We start from the raw sequence: 14,012 nt of genomic DNA, 5'->3' as shown, positions 1-14,012 counted from the left end.
AATGTATTATGAACTGAAGATGGTGAAAGATGGTATTTTTTTCTCTTTTAACTGATTGACAATATTCTCTCCCAAAGTTTGACACAAACTGCTGGACCACGACCCGCTTACATAGACTAAGCTTTTGGTGTACGCTCCTTTTATGCTCAGTCCTGATGATCTCACCTGTTACCAGTTAAACTGCTAATTGTGGAAGCCTCCATCCAAAACAGTGTTGCTTATATAACATTTACATTTAGATTTTCAGCATTTAGCAGACGCTCTTATCCAGAGCGACTTACAGAAGTGCTTCTATAGTGAACATTTTATTTCTCAAGTTTAGGTAAACAACAGTTGAAGAACATATATCTGCTAAAACCTGTTAGAACCAAAGTGCCTTTTTTTTTTTTTTTTTTTTTTTTTTTTTTGGGAAATGGAAAAGAATGGAACAAAATGTTAGTAAATAAGTACAAGTCAGCCTAAGTGTTTAGTAAAAAGGTGGGTTTTTAATCGTTTTTTAAAGAGACTCAGATGTTCGGACAGAACCTTATTAGGGTTAGGGTTAGGGTTAGGGTTAGTTGTCAGTGAAAATGTTTTCTTTGTACTTTTATCAGTTAAATAAAGTTTGAGCGATCAAATAAATGACACTGTCTGTACTTTTTATCGTGTTTTTTAAAAAGTGTCCTTAACTGGAAATGGGGTTTGTATATTTTAAAGGAAATAACCTGAGGTGAACTGCAGAATAAAACTGTAAGTGTGTGGCTGCAATTTCAGGTTATTTTTGGGTGGAATAAACTAATAAACTATTTATAAATACAATCAAACCTCAATTGGCGAATACAGAAATCCGAGCTCTCATTAACCCTTTTTTTAAAGTACTTAACTGACCTGTAGGTGATGAGAGAGTTGTTGCCAGCATCCTGATCTGTAGCGGTCACAGTCAGTATCAGATCTCCTTTTTTAACATCCTTAATCAGGACGCGTGTTGAATACAAATGCTGGCTGAACACTGGAGGATTGTCATTAACATCCGTTACGATAATCTTCAGGTTTGTAAAATTCTGCAGAAGGAAAATCATTTTCATTTTCATGTTACAATACATCCGGCACGGTGGCTCGGTGGGTAGCACTGTCGCCTCACAGCAGGAAGGACCTGGGTTTGATCCCAAGGTGGGGCGCTCCGGGTCCTTTCTGTGTGGAGTTTGCATGTTCTCCCCATGTCTGCGTGGGTTTCCTCCGGGTGCTCCGGTTTCCTCCCACAGTCCAAAGACGTGCAAGTGAGGTGAACTTGAGACACTAAATTGTCCATGACTGTGTTTGATTGATATAACCTTGTGAACTGATGAATCTTGTGTAATGAGTAACTACCGTTCCTGTCATGAATGTAACCAAAGTGTAAAACATGACGTTAAAATCCTAATAATAAACAAACAAACACTACATCCTAAGAGCACTGGTGTTGATGGCTGTGTGGCAGCACTTTGGGGAAGGCCCTTTACTGTTCCAGCCTGATTGTTTCCCCTGTGCACAAATCAAGGTATTTAAAGGCACGCTTTGATGGTTGGTGTGGACTTTTAAGGACCTTGTTTAATCTGGCCTGTTGAGTATTTACAAAATTGTCCAGATTAAATTCCCTTTTATGCAGTGCCCTGCCTTTCAGCTGATTCCACTAGATGACGTACTTCAAACACTACCGACCGTCGCTAAAATCGAGTCTCTACACACAGATATTCATTCTTTGAGTGATAATTTACATTAGTTCATCCCCACATCTGCTACTGGCCTGGCCCTTCTGTCAAATTTTAAAACCCAGTGTGGCCCTTGAGCCAAAATGTTTGCACAGCACTGCCATAAAGTGTAAAACATGGTAAGTAGAGTCCTATGTTTATATTTTGAGGCATAGAAGAAAATATCCTTGGATGTAATGTGAATTATTTATAAGGGGTGCAGAATTCAGCATAACCTGTCTGACACGTTTTGGTTCGTCAATTGTTGTCTAATCAGATTTTAGTAGCTTTCTCTACCCAGGCGTGATGTGTACAGCTCCACTCTAAAACCAAATATTAACCTTAATAGTTAACATTGCTGATCAATCAGTGACTTATTTCCAGGAAATTAGTTAAAATAAGTCAAAAAGCAAAGAATTAAACTGTTAATTGCTGCAATGATGGTTAATAAGAAGCCAAAAGTTCTGAACAGTGACCAGACTTGGTGTGGTGAACAGGATGAAAGTGGCTGTGATGCATGTGATGTTGCTACTGCTGTGATGTATTTATTTATTTATTTATTTATTTATTTATTTATTATCAGTTATAGTCACAGCAAGGTCCTGCTGCGGTTCAGTCAGACAAGTAAAAAAAGAAAGATTTACGTGTCTCTGTGGTAAGCCGTCATCTATGGCCAGGATGAAGACGTCGTGTTCTTCTTGTGTTTCTCGATCGAGTTCTTCACGCAGAAACATGGTGCCATCCTGAAATGCAATTAATAATCATCAATGTTACTCGAATACACGAATGTTACATGAACACGACACAAACGATGCTGTTGCAGGTTCTGTTACAGGTGGGTGAGGGGGGTAGGGGGCAGGTCTGGCTTGTGTGTGTGTGTGTTATTGAGTTTCAGTAATAATAAACGTGCTAAAAATAAGATGCGTTTGAAACCATTTAAATGTGAGATGAAAACCACCAGGGGACCAGGGTCCTTTCTGTTTGGAGTTTGCATGTTCTCCCTGTGTCCGGGTCGCGTGTGTACACTGTGATGGATTGGCAACCTGTTTGAAGTGTTTCCTGCCAGACCCACCAAGGACCATTTCAGGGCTGTGGTAGCTCAGTGGTTAGGGTACTGGACTCGTACTCAGAAGGTTGCTGGTTCAAGCACCACAGGCACCAAGTTGCCCTGTTGGGCCCCTGAGCAAGGCCCTTGGATAAAAGCATCTGCTAAATGCTGCAAATGTATTGTTGAACCATTTTGTCGTGCTCAGATTTAGAAGTGTTCCTAATAAATTGGTCACTGAGCGTATATATGACCTCACAGCTTCATGAGGGATCTGAACTAACCTTCTCCAAATAAGAGCAATGATTTTTTTGAGGTTGTTCTGCAGATTGTTCTCTCACCATGGTAAAGCCGAACAGATCGCCTTGAGAGTAAGCGGTGAGACTGACGTGTCCATTCCGACCAAAGTCTGGGTCGCTAACTTTGATCTTAGTCACTTCACCCCTCCTGTTTTCTGGGATCATGAACGGATTCTCAATTTCATGGAACTGTGGGTTGTTGTCGTTGACGTCCAGCACGGTCACGTTGACCCGAGCTGTGGAGCTCAAGCCGTCGACAGGCTGATCTACAGCCACCACCTGCAGAGGAGAAATCAAGAAACAGTTTCTGTCAAGTCAATATAAAATCTTATCCATCACTTGTTTATGACATGGACCCCTCTTTCCCACCATTTGGTTTCACATTATTACCCATGTTGAAAAACAATCACAGTGATTGACAGGTCCCTTTACCATTTGGTTCCATTATTTCCTAAAGCTGTAAAAAACAATCACCTATTTCCACAATGACTTGCAGGTCCAACTGTGTGGAATTGTCTCTCTTACACATATACAAAAGCAGTACAGAATATAAAAAGAAATAAACACATCTGACAGTTACAGTATATTCATGATTTACCATATAGGATATTATTCACTTATATTGATTAAATGTTTAACTGAAAAGTCACTTCAATTGAAACCCACAAAAAACAGCTTACCTCTATCATGTAGTGATCTACTGTCTCTCTGTCAAGGCTGCAGTTACTCAGAAGGTAAATCACTCCTGCACTGTTAATGCTGAAAACATCACTGTCCAGAAGAAAGTGTCCGTTTGAGAATCCGCCCTTCAGAGAAACACAGCAGAGGAGAATCTATACAGAGCAAAGCATTCAACCTCCAAACCTCCAACCTTTCACTGAGATCATATTCTTACTGACGCATAACGTGTTCTTTATTTCACAACACACGGGTGCTACTTGGTAGTGTGATGTGGCAGACACAGCCTGTGTGTAAATGAACATTTTCTCCCACATCCCCCCTTTTCTTCATTTTATGACATAAATCAGGACAATAATAGCCAATACTGTGTACTGTATATAGTAGGTGGTGCCGTCCTGCAAATGCACTGCAGTTTAAAAACGTCTTAGAGGAAGCACATGCTAGCCATTTCCCTCCTATATTGTTTGTTTGTTGTTGTAAAAAAAACCAATGTTTCCCAACACTGGGTAAAAAATAAGGTTGAAAAACAGTAAGTTCGTATGTGGTAAGATGGAGGGCACACATATACAGATATATACACACACACACAGACTAGGCATAACATAATGACCACTGACAGATGCAGTGAATAACACTGATTATCTCTTAATCACAGCACCTGTTAGTAGGTGGGATCTATTACGCAGCAAGTGAACATTTTATCCTCAAAGTTGATGTTAGAAGCAGGAAAAATGAGCGAGTGTGAGGATTTGAGTGAGTTTGTCAAGGTCCAAATTGTGATGGCTAGACGACTGGGTCAGAGCATCTCCAAAACTGCAGCTCTTGTAAACTGTTACCGATCTGCAGTGGTCAGTATCTGTCAAAAGTGGTCCAAGGAAGGAACACTGGTAATCTGGCGACAGGGTCATGGGCGGCCCATTGATGCACGTGTGGAGCGAAGGCTGGGTCAGGGCTGTTTTGGCAGCAAAAATGGGACCATTGCAATATTAGGAAGATGGTCATAATGTTATGCCTAATCAGTGTGTATATACATTATATATATATATATATATATGCATATAAAAATTCATATTTTCATTTTTATTTCTTCACCGTTTCTGTAACCTCACCTCGTTCTCGTCTATAACCTCCAGCCACACCAGTGGAGACCCAGGTGCGATGTTCTCGTACACGTCCACATCATACTGATCCTTGCTGAATTTTGGAGGTTTGTCCTTGACATCCTCCACCCAAACAATCACCGCCGTACTTCCTGTAAGAGAAGGGGTACCTCCATCCCTCCCTTCTACCTGCAGAGTATATCTTTTAGCCTGGCCATAGTCTAGCTTCTGAGCCAGGCTTACAGCTCCAGAAGCAGCGTCTACGAAAAACATCGCAGGCTCAGTATGCGGCTCTTGCTTGATGATGTGATAGGTCACATTGCCGTTGGGACCCTCATCTTTATCAGTAGCACTGACGCTAATCACTTCGGTTCCTATTGTGGTGTTCTCTTTCACTAAGGTCTCGTATTGCTGCTTGGTGAAGACGGGGGCATTATCGTTAACGTCGCTCAGCGTGATGACCACAGAAGCCTTTGCAGACAGAGGGGGACGACCCAGATCTTGGCCGACCACTGTCAGCTCGTACTTCTCCTTAGTCTCTCTGTCCAGTGCTGCTGCAACAGTTATTAAACCGGTTTCTGGGTCAATGCTGAACATCCCGGCGGAACCCTCCAGTGTGTAGCTTATTTCAGCATTTAGCCCGGAATCTGCATCCGTGGCTGATACCAGTGTTACGTTCTCTTCAGTCCCAATATTTTCTGGGATCGTAACAGAAGTTAAACTGGGTTCAAATACGGGACTGTTATCATTGATGTCCAAGACTTCCACATGGACAGAGGCTTCATCCCGGCTGGTTCCATCAGAGATAGACACACGGACGGTGTAGTTCTTCTGCGTCTCGTAGTCTAGCTTGATATTTGTTGTTAGAATTCCAGTCAGCTGGTCGATGGAGAACTTGTCAGCCTCAGTATCAAGGGTTAAAGTGATGGGAACGACAGGAGACAGTGATAAAAATGCTACCTGTGGATCAAAGCACAGACTTTAGTCTTAAACACTTTTCATTTTTATTTAGGAATGGTGAGAGAAACCATGAGAAGATTAGAGTTATGAAAACCAAATGAGGACCAAGTACAGAACTTAGTAGATAGATAGATAGATAGATAGATAGATAGATAGATAGATAGATAGATAGATAGATAGATAGATAGATAGATAGATAGATAGATAGATAGATAGATAGATAGATAGATAGATAGATAGACACAGACAGACAGACAGGCAGGCAGGCAGGCAGGCAGGCAGGCAGGCAGGCAGGCAGGCAGGCAGGCAGGCAGGCAGGCAGGCAGGCAGGCAGGCAGGCAGATAGATAGATAGATAGATAGATAGATAGATAGATAGATAGATAGATAGATAGATAGATAGATAGATAGATAGATAGATAGATAGATAGATAGATAGATAGATAGATAGATAGATAGATAGATAGATACTTTAATAATCCTGAAGGAAATGAAGAAAAACTAGTATGTATCAGATAGATACTGCGGCGTTACTTTCCAGTAAAGACGAGGAAGCACCGCTAATAAAAACAACGTCACCTTAACAATCTCAGCTCCTGGTTCTTGCTCTTCTTCCACTTTTCCTTGATAGATTTTCTGAATGAACTGTGGATGAGAATCTCCAGGTGCCTTAATGTCCACAATAACAGATGAAGATCTGCTTATAACGCCCTCTATAAGTATGAAGAAGAAATTAAAATTCCACATTCATTTGTCATACATTTATTAAATAAGAGAATAAGGAAGCGTTGATATCGTACCGTCTTCTGCAGTCACATATAATGAGAACTGGAGGATCTCGTTCTCCAAAAGAGGGACGATATTCTTCAGTGTGATCTCGCCTGTGTTTTTATTTACATCAAAGTAGCCTTTTTCATTCCCAAACGTAATGGAGTAACTAATTTGCCCATTTGGTCCTTCATCCAGGTCAGTTGCTTCTACCTGTACATTGTTATAAGAAAACACAGTCAGGGCAAGTCAACTTTATTTAATTTTCCTTCTCAATATAGTTGTATCCAATTTCACCGATCGTTTTTCACTCCTGACCATGGAGGGTCATAAATCACACACGCCCCCTCCGACACGTGTGCAGTAGCCGACCACTTCTTTTCACCTGCATGAGGTTCATATTGAGATTCGAATTGCACACTTAGTCGTGCATTGACCTTTATTATCTTTCGCCTCTGTGCAGGCGCCATCGATCAGCCAGGAGAGGTCATAATTGCAGCAGTTATGAAGAATCTCTACAGCCCTTCCTCCCTCCCTAGATGAGTCAATTCTAGCAGAGCTGAGATTCGAATTCACAAACTTGAGATGTCAGAAGTGGTCAGGTTTATTTCTAATACAAATTTAACGTCCAGAAAACTTTAACTTAAACTTATAACTTTTATACTTTAACACTCGAACCAGCTCATGTCAGTGTTAATCTCACTCAGATCTTATTTTTTCCTCATTTTAATGCTTGATTTAACATGACTTTAAGCTCTCATTCCTTGTATGTATGGTTTCAAACACATAAACCGACTGATTGATGAGGATGCATACAGGTGTTTCTAATAAAGTGGCCGGTTACTTGTTCATAAACGTATATCAGTAAATAAAAAGGCCAGTTCTTGTAGCACTTTAAACCAATAAAATATTGCAGTCATATACCGATATATGAGAACCCTGCCCTGCTGTAAAACCCTAAGACACAGCAGTGATTCAGGTTCCTTGGTCATAAATGTGTGTCACATGCTGATAGTCACCGTGCTTAGAAACAAAACAAAACACAAATATCATAAATAAGGAGACGTCACCTGAACAACCAGCATGCCAACAGTCTGATCGATGGGAATTTCGCCCTCGTACTTGGCGCTTCCGAACACGGGGGTGTTATCATTCTCGTCCGAGAGGGTAATGTTCACGAGGGCTGTAGTGCTGTGAGTGGAGGGAGGATCGTCTCTCGCCTCGATCTGTGTGTTTTAACAAAGACATGAACTTCATTAACAGACAGGCATGTAGTGTATAGTTGAAGCCTAGTGGTTAAGGTTCTGGACTAGTAATCAGGTTGCTGGTTCAAGCCACACTGCTAGGTTGTCACTTTTGGGCCCTTGAGCAAGGCCCTTAACCCTCAATTACTGTTACAGTACTGGATAAAAGTGTCTGCTAAATGCCAAAAAAGTAAATATATGCAGAAGTATTGGGACTTCACTAATAATGACTGAATTAAATGTGATCCAACCACAACAGTTGCTGCTTACAGGTGTAATAAATCAATTCTATAAAAGACATTATATGCTTCCAACTTTGCAGCAACAGTTTAGGGAAGGCCCTTTCCTGTTCCAGCTCTATAAAGACATGAAAAAAACTCAGACATAAAAAACTCCAGTGTCCTGTTGCTCGCCTACAAAGCCAAAAATGGACCAGCCCCAAGCTACCTTCGAGGTCTAATCAAACCCTGCGCTGTACCACGCAACCTCCGAGCCACTAGTCTCGCTCGACTCGATCCCCCACCCAGGACTTGAGGAAGACAAGCATCAAAGCTCTTCTCTGTACTGGCACCCAAATGGTGGAACGAACTTCCTCTGTCTGTGAACATCTGATTCTCTTGCTGTCTTTAAAAAACGATTCATCACATCTTTACTAAACACTTAAGCTGACTTGTACTTACTTACTAACGCTCTTACTCATTTTTTTGGAAAAAAAAAACTTTGGTTCTAACAGGTTTTAGCAGATTTGTGTTCTTGGACTGTTGTTTACTTAAACTAGAGTAATTAAATCTTTACTATGGAAGCACTTCTGTAAGTCGCTCTGGATAAGAGTGTCTGCTAAATGCCGAAAATGTAAATGTACAGAGCGCTGACCTCAGCACCACTGAATTCGGCTGCATGTGTTTATTGTGGAGACTGGACAAAATTGCAAGCTTCGTCGAATCAGCCGTGGATTATTCACATTTGTAGAAGAATAATACAGATCTTTGCCGCCCCTACCTGAAAGGAAAAGCCGCTGACGGTCTCTCTGTCCAGCTCGGCCGGTGTCTTCACCCTGATGAACCCATCTGGACTGATGGAGAAAGGAACTGTATCTGGAATAAGCCTCAGCGTCCCTACAAAACCCCCCTACAGGGCAGATTAATCTGTTTTTAATGCAGGTTGGATGTTCTGCGTGGTTATTTAGTGAAGTGTTGGGTGTTCATTGTGATTTTTAATGTGAATTCTAACCTGATCCAAGTCGGTTACTTTGGCCTGAAGCACGTACAGATCTTCAGGAGAATTTTCTGGAATAACTGCGGCGTATTCGGTCTTGTCAAACTCTGGTGGGTTGTCGTTTTCATCCTCGATGGTTAGAAATACTACAGCGGCCGCCGTCTTCGTGCTGTCGTCATCCTGAGCTGCCTAGTAATACACACAGATACAGAAAAAACATCTGATTAATTTCTGACTGATTTAGTTTTTTGATATTTTCTTCTAGGAGATCCTTGTACATAGCTTGTACACATCATCAAATCAAAATCAAATCAAGGTTTATTTGTCACATACATAGTCATACACAGTACAACTGGCAGTGAAATGCTTTAGTGACTGCTCAGACAGTACAAAAACTACAAGATAGTTAAAAAATATATTATACAAAAAATATAGAATGTTTTTAAAAGTAAGAATTTAGAAACATTAGAAAAATTAACAATATAATTAAAAAGAGCAATTTAAAGTGAACAAGTGTGTAAAGTGACAAGTAGTGCAGAAACTGTGCAACATAATGCTATACAGATGTGATAAATAATAAATACACAATACTAATCTATACATATACATACATATGTATAAAAACTGTATACACGCATATACTTATATACACATACATATACATATAAATTAGATTGTGCAAGTAGTGTAAATTAGTCCTAAACATCATGCATCCTTCACAAAGACAATGAGATGAGTCTGTGCTGGAATTTAACAGACACTGGAGATACTGGAGACTGGAATGATACAGCTGTCATACGTTTATCAACTGTAAACTGCACTATTCTGATGAACTGTACCTGTATTTGGAGTGAGATTCCTTCTACTTCCTCTCTGTCCAGCGCCTTGGTCACAGATATGACCCCGGTGTTTGGGTTGATGTTGAAGTCACTTTGATACTCATTTGGACTGACTGGAAAGAGACATAAGAAGCAGTGGTCAGTATAGAGATGCACCACATCGTTTTGGGTGGAGGGATACCAGTGTAAATTATTAAAACGTGGTAAACTCGTAGTGAAGGAAGAATCCATAGTTATACTTCACCTGTAATGATGCTGTAAATTACAGGCTGATTGATTCCAGTATCTCCATCCTGAGCTTTTATAGCCTCTGGCATTACAGTTGAGAAGAATCCCACCTGAAAGAGTAGTTTAGAAATGCAAATACAATCCACACTTCACAGAACAAGACTGAAACTGTCAAACTTGCAGTCAAAGGTTGGTGCAGGAAAATAAACACCATCGTACCTGGTTTTCAGGAATGGAAGCTTGGTACAGACTGTGATAAAAATACGGGTTCATATTGTCAAAGTCTTCCACGGTAATCACGGTCAAGGCGGTGTCCTTCAGATTCCCAGCATCCTGGAGGAATATAGATTATACAGATTAATACACTCGGTCCCAGGTCAATCTCAGGACCCCCCCCCCCCCCCCCCTTACCCAACAACGAGTGGAGACAAGTGATACACAGGTTCAGTACTTACCCTCGCTTCTACAGTGAAGTTGTAGAGACTGACATAGTTGTAGTTGAGCCGAGAGATTATTCTGATCGTCCCGTCACTCCTTATCTCGAACTCAGCTGGAACGGGAGGCTGAATAAAAAAAAATGCACCGGGAAAGTTAAACAAGTCTGACAGTAAATTAATGTTCAGATATCAGATATTACACAGAGGAAACTTGATTAGAAAAAAACACACTTTCATTCATTGTCTGTTTTATCTTGGTCAGGGTCACGGTGGGTCTAATTCAGTGATAGTGGCAATGATAGTTGCAGTAACACTGGATTAAGGTCTGATGATCAGGTCAACATTCAGTGACCTCAAGTGACAGTCATATCAGTAGGTCAACGTAAATCTATGTTACGCAAAGAGCTCAGTGCTAAACTTGTAGCTACAGTCTTCCATTATTTAAGCAAAACTAAGGAAGCAAGCATGTCTTGATGTAGGGTGCATTGTGGGTCACCTGAATGGAATAAAACACCCGGTTGTTTTCTGGTGAAACGTCAGCATCCACTGCTTTTACTCTCAGCACATCAGAACCCACCGCTCGAACCTGGACAAAAAATATATTTATTTCCAAATTTAGCACCAATGAAATCTGGTAAGTGTTTCATTAATCATTCATTCATTCATTTGTTACTGAACAAAACGATGCTGGTGATCAAACGTACCTCTGATACAGAAGTTGAATAGAGTTTATTTTCAAAAACCGGTGCGTTGTCATTGATGTCCTGAACAAACAGTTCGCGCTTGTTCTGAAACTGTGATTAAAAACAAACAAAACAACTGTTATTAAACCTTATTTTTATTTTTGATATAATTCTAATCTCTGTATAAACCTTTAGTTTAAACTTACTCCTGAGTTTGTGCATGCCACTGAATAATACAGAGTTCCACCACCCTGAGGAACAAAAATAGACTATTATAATAATTTACTACACGTTGCATATCCCCCCCATTTTTTTCTCCCACTTAAGCGCATCCAATTTCTGCCTGTCAATCATCCTCTCACTAATGCTGGTCCCTGCTCCTGATTGGGGAGGACGAGGCTGCTCCACGCCCCCTCCGACACGTGCACAGAAATCGAACATCTTATCACCTACACTTGACGAGTGCAGTGCAGTACAGCGCTGTGTACGGAGAGCCACACCCTCTACCGCACTCCTTTCTCATCTCTATGCAGGCGCCACCAACCAGCCAGCAGAGGTCATAATCACACTAGTCTGAGAGAGAGTCCCCATCCGGCTTAGTCCCGCCCCTATCTGAACAACAGGCCAATCGTTGTTCATGTGGCCACTTAGCCTCAGCCGGCAGGGCAGAGCCGAGATTCGATACGATGTATTCGAGATCTCAGCTCTGGTGAACAGCGTGTGTTTTACCGCTGCGTCACCCGAGCGGCATATTCCTCTATTTATGAAGACAATTGAAAGACTGAGGTAGGAGGATGTAAAACATGGTGTGGTTGCTCACGCTTCTAGTTGCTTTTTTATACACATAACTGTAGGTATAACGTGTACATATAACCATACAGATAAATCTGAATTCTGAAGTGTCTGAAGTGTGAGACCTGGCTGAGAACATCAGCATCCAGAGGTTTTGTGGTGCGGACGATGGCAGTCGTGTCTCCAGGAGCGTAGATCAGCTCCAGGAAGGAAATGCCGATGGGAAAGATATAAGCCTCCAGCCGCAGATTATCACTGGGCTGGATGTTATTAAGGATCTCCACATCACCTGTGGACACAATCGCATCAGTCAGATTAAATTAACAACAAACACACACAGCTTTTCTTAAAACGGCACTTGTGAGAAAAAGAAGCTGATGTGGCGATTAGCCAGATTACACACTTCATACAACAAAATATTTACATGAAGGATGTTTGTGCAAATATTTGCTTTACCTTCATAGCCCTCTTGGACAGAACCCACATTGTGGTCACTTCCAGCAGCACAGTTTATAGATGAAGTTCCTACAGGAGGTAGAACAACACATGCACCATGTTTTATTCTCTCTGGAACAGACACCACCACTCTCTCTTTAGGCCCTTCGTATGGAGGAGAACCGGACAGTTTATAAATGATTGCTGCCATGGTTTGAAAGGAAGGGTTGGCTATGACTCTCATATCTAATATGTGGACTCCCCAAAAAGGTAAAAACAAAAGGGTTGTTAGTTAAACTCTAACTTCAGGTAAAACTTATATAATAATGACCTCCCCCCACATCCCTGATTGGAACTGTATAATTTGCACTCGGCTTGCTCAACAGGGGTTTTTTGTATCTGTTGGTCCTGGATTTTGTAAAGTTGCTTTGAGACAATGTCTATTGTAAAAAGAAATATAAATAAAGTTGACTTGACTTGACACTCTGATTGCTGCAGTGACTGGTAAATAAAGATATGAAAATGGGCGCGGTCCAGCTTTAACTTCGCTGTGTGGTAAACATGATCCTTATTCACAATCGCCAAACAAAACCAGAACCAGAACTTCATTGTGTCTGTACTGAAATACTGAGGTAGACTTGAGAACAGAGTCTCTGCTTTAAAGAGACGCTGGATTAAAGTGAACAGCAGTACAGCTAAACTATATTCCTGGTATTGGGACTTTCTTCACAGCAAAAAGGACCTGGGTTCAATTCCCAGGTGGAGCGATCCGGTTCCTTTCTCAAAATCAAATCAAATTAAGGTTTATTTGTCACATACACAGTACAACTGGCAGTGACATGCTTTAGTGACTGCTCGGCCACATTAGTTACAAAATAGACAAAATAGACAAAAAATATATATTTATACAAAAAATTTAAATGTTTTTAAAATCTAAAAGTGTAGAAAAATACAAAAAAAATTATATTGAAAAGAAACTTAAATATAATTTAAAAATAGAAGCAATTTAAAGTGAACCAAGTGTGCAAAAGTGACAACAGTTGTGCAAGAACTGAACATAATACTGAATCTATATGGTGCAACATAATGCAATAAGAGTGTGAATATTGTACACAAATACAAATCTATATACATATACACATATACATATACATAAAACCTGTATACACGCATATACATATATGCACACATATCTATCTATCTATCCATCCATCCATCCATCCATCCATCCATCCATATATATATATGGATATGTATGACTGTATATGTATATGTACAGTGTATCACAAAAGTGAGTACACCCCTCACATTTCTGCAAATATTTCATTATATCTTTTCATGGGACAACACTATAGACATGAAACTTGGATATAACTTAGAGTAGTCAGTGTACAGCTTGTATAGCAGTGTAGATTTACTGTCTTCTGAAAATAACTCAATACACAGCCATTAATGTCTAAATAGCTGGCAACATAAGTGAGTACACCCCACAGTGAACATGTCCAAATTGTGCCCAAATGTGTCGTTGTCCCTCCCTGGTGTCATGTGTCAAGGTCCCAGGTGTAAATGGGGAGCAGGGCT

The sequence above is a fragment of the Trichomycterus rosablanca genome, chromosome 15 (assembly GCF_030014385.1).
Source record: "Trichomycterus rosablanca isolate fTriRos1 chromosome 15, fTriRos1.hap1, whole genome shotgun sequence".
NCBI lineage: Eukaryota > Metazoa > Chordata > Actinopteri > Siluriformes > Trichomycteridae > Trichomycterus > Trichomycterus rosablanca.
This window is presented reverse-complemented; position numbering follows the sequence as displayed.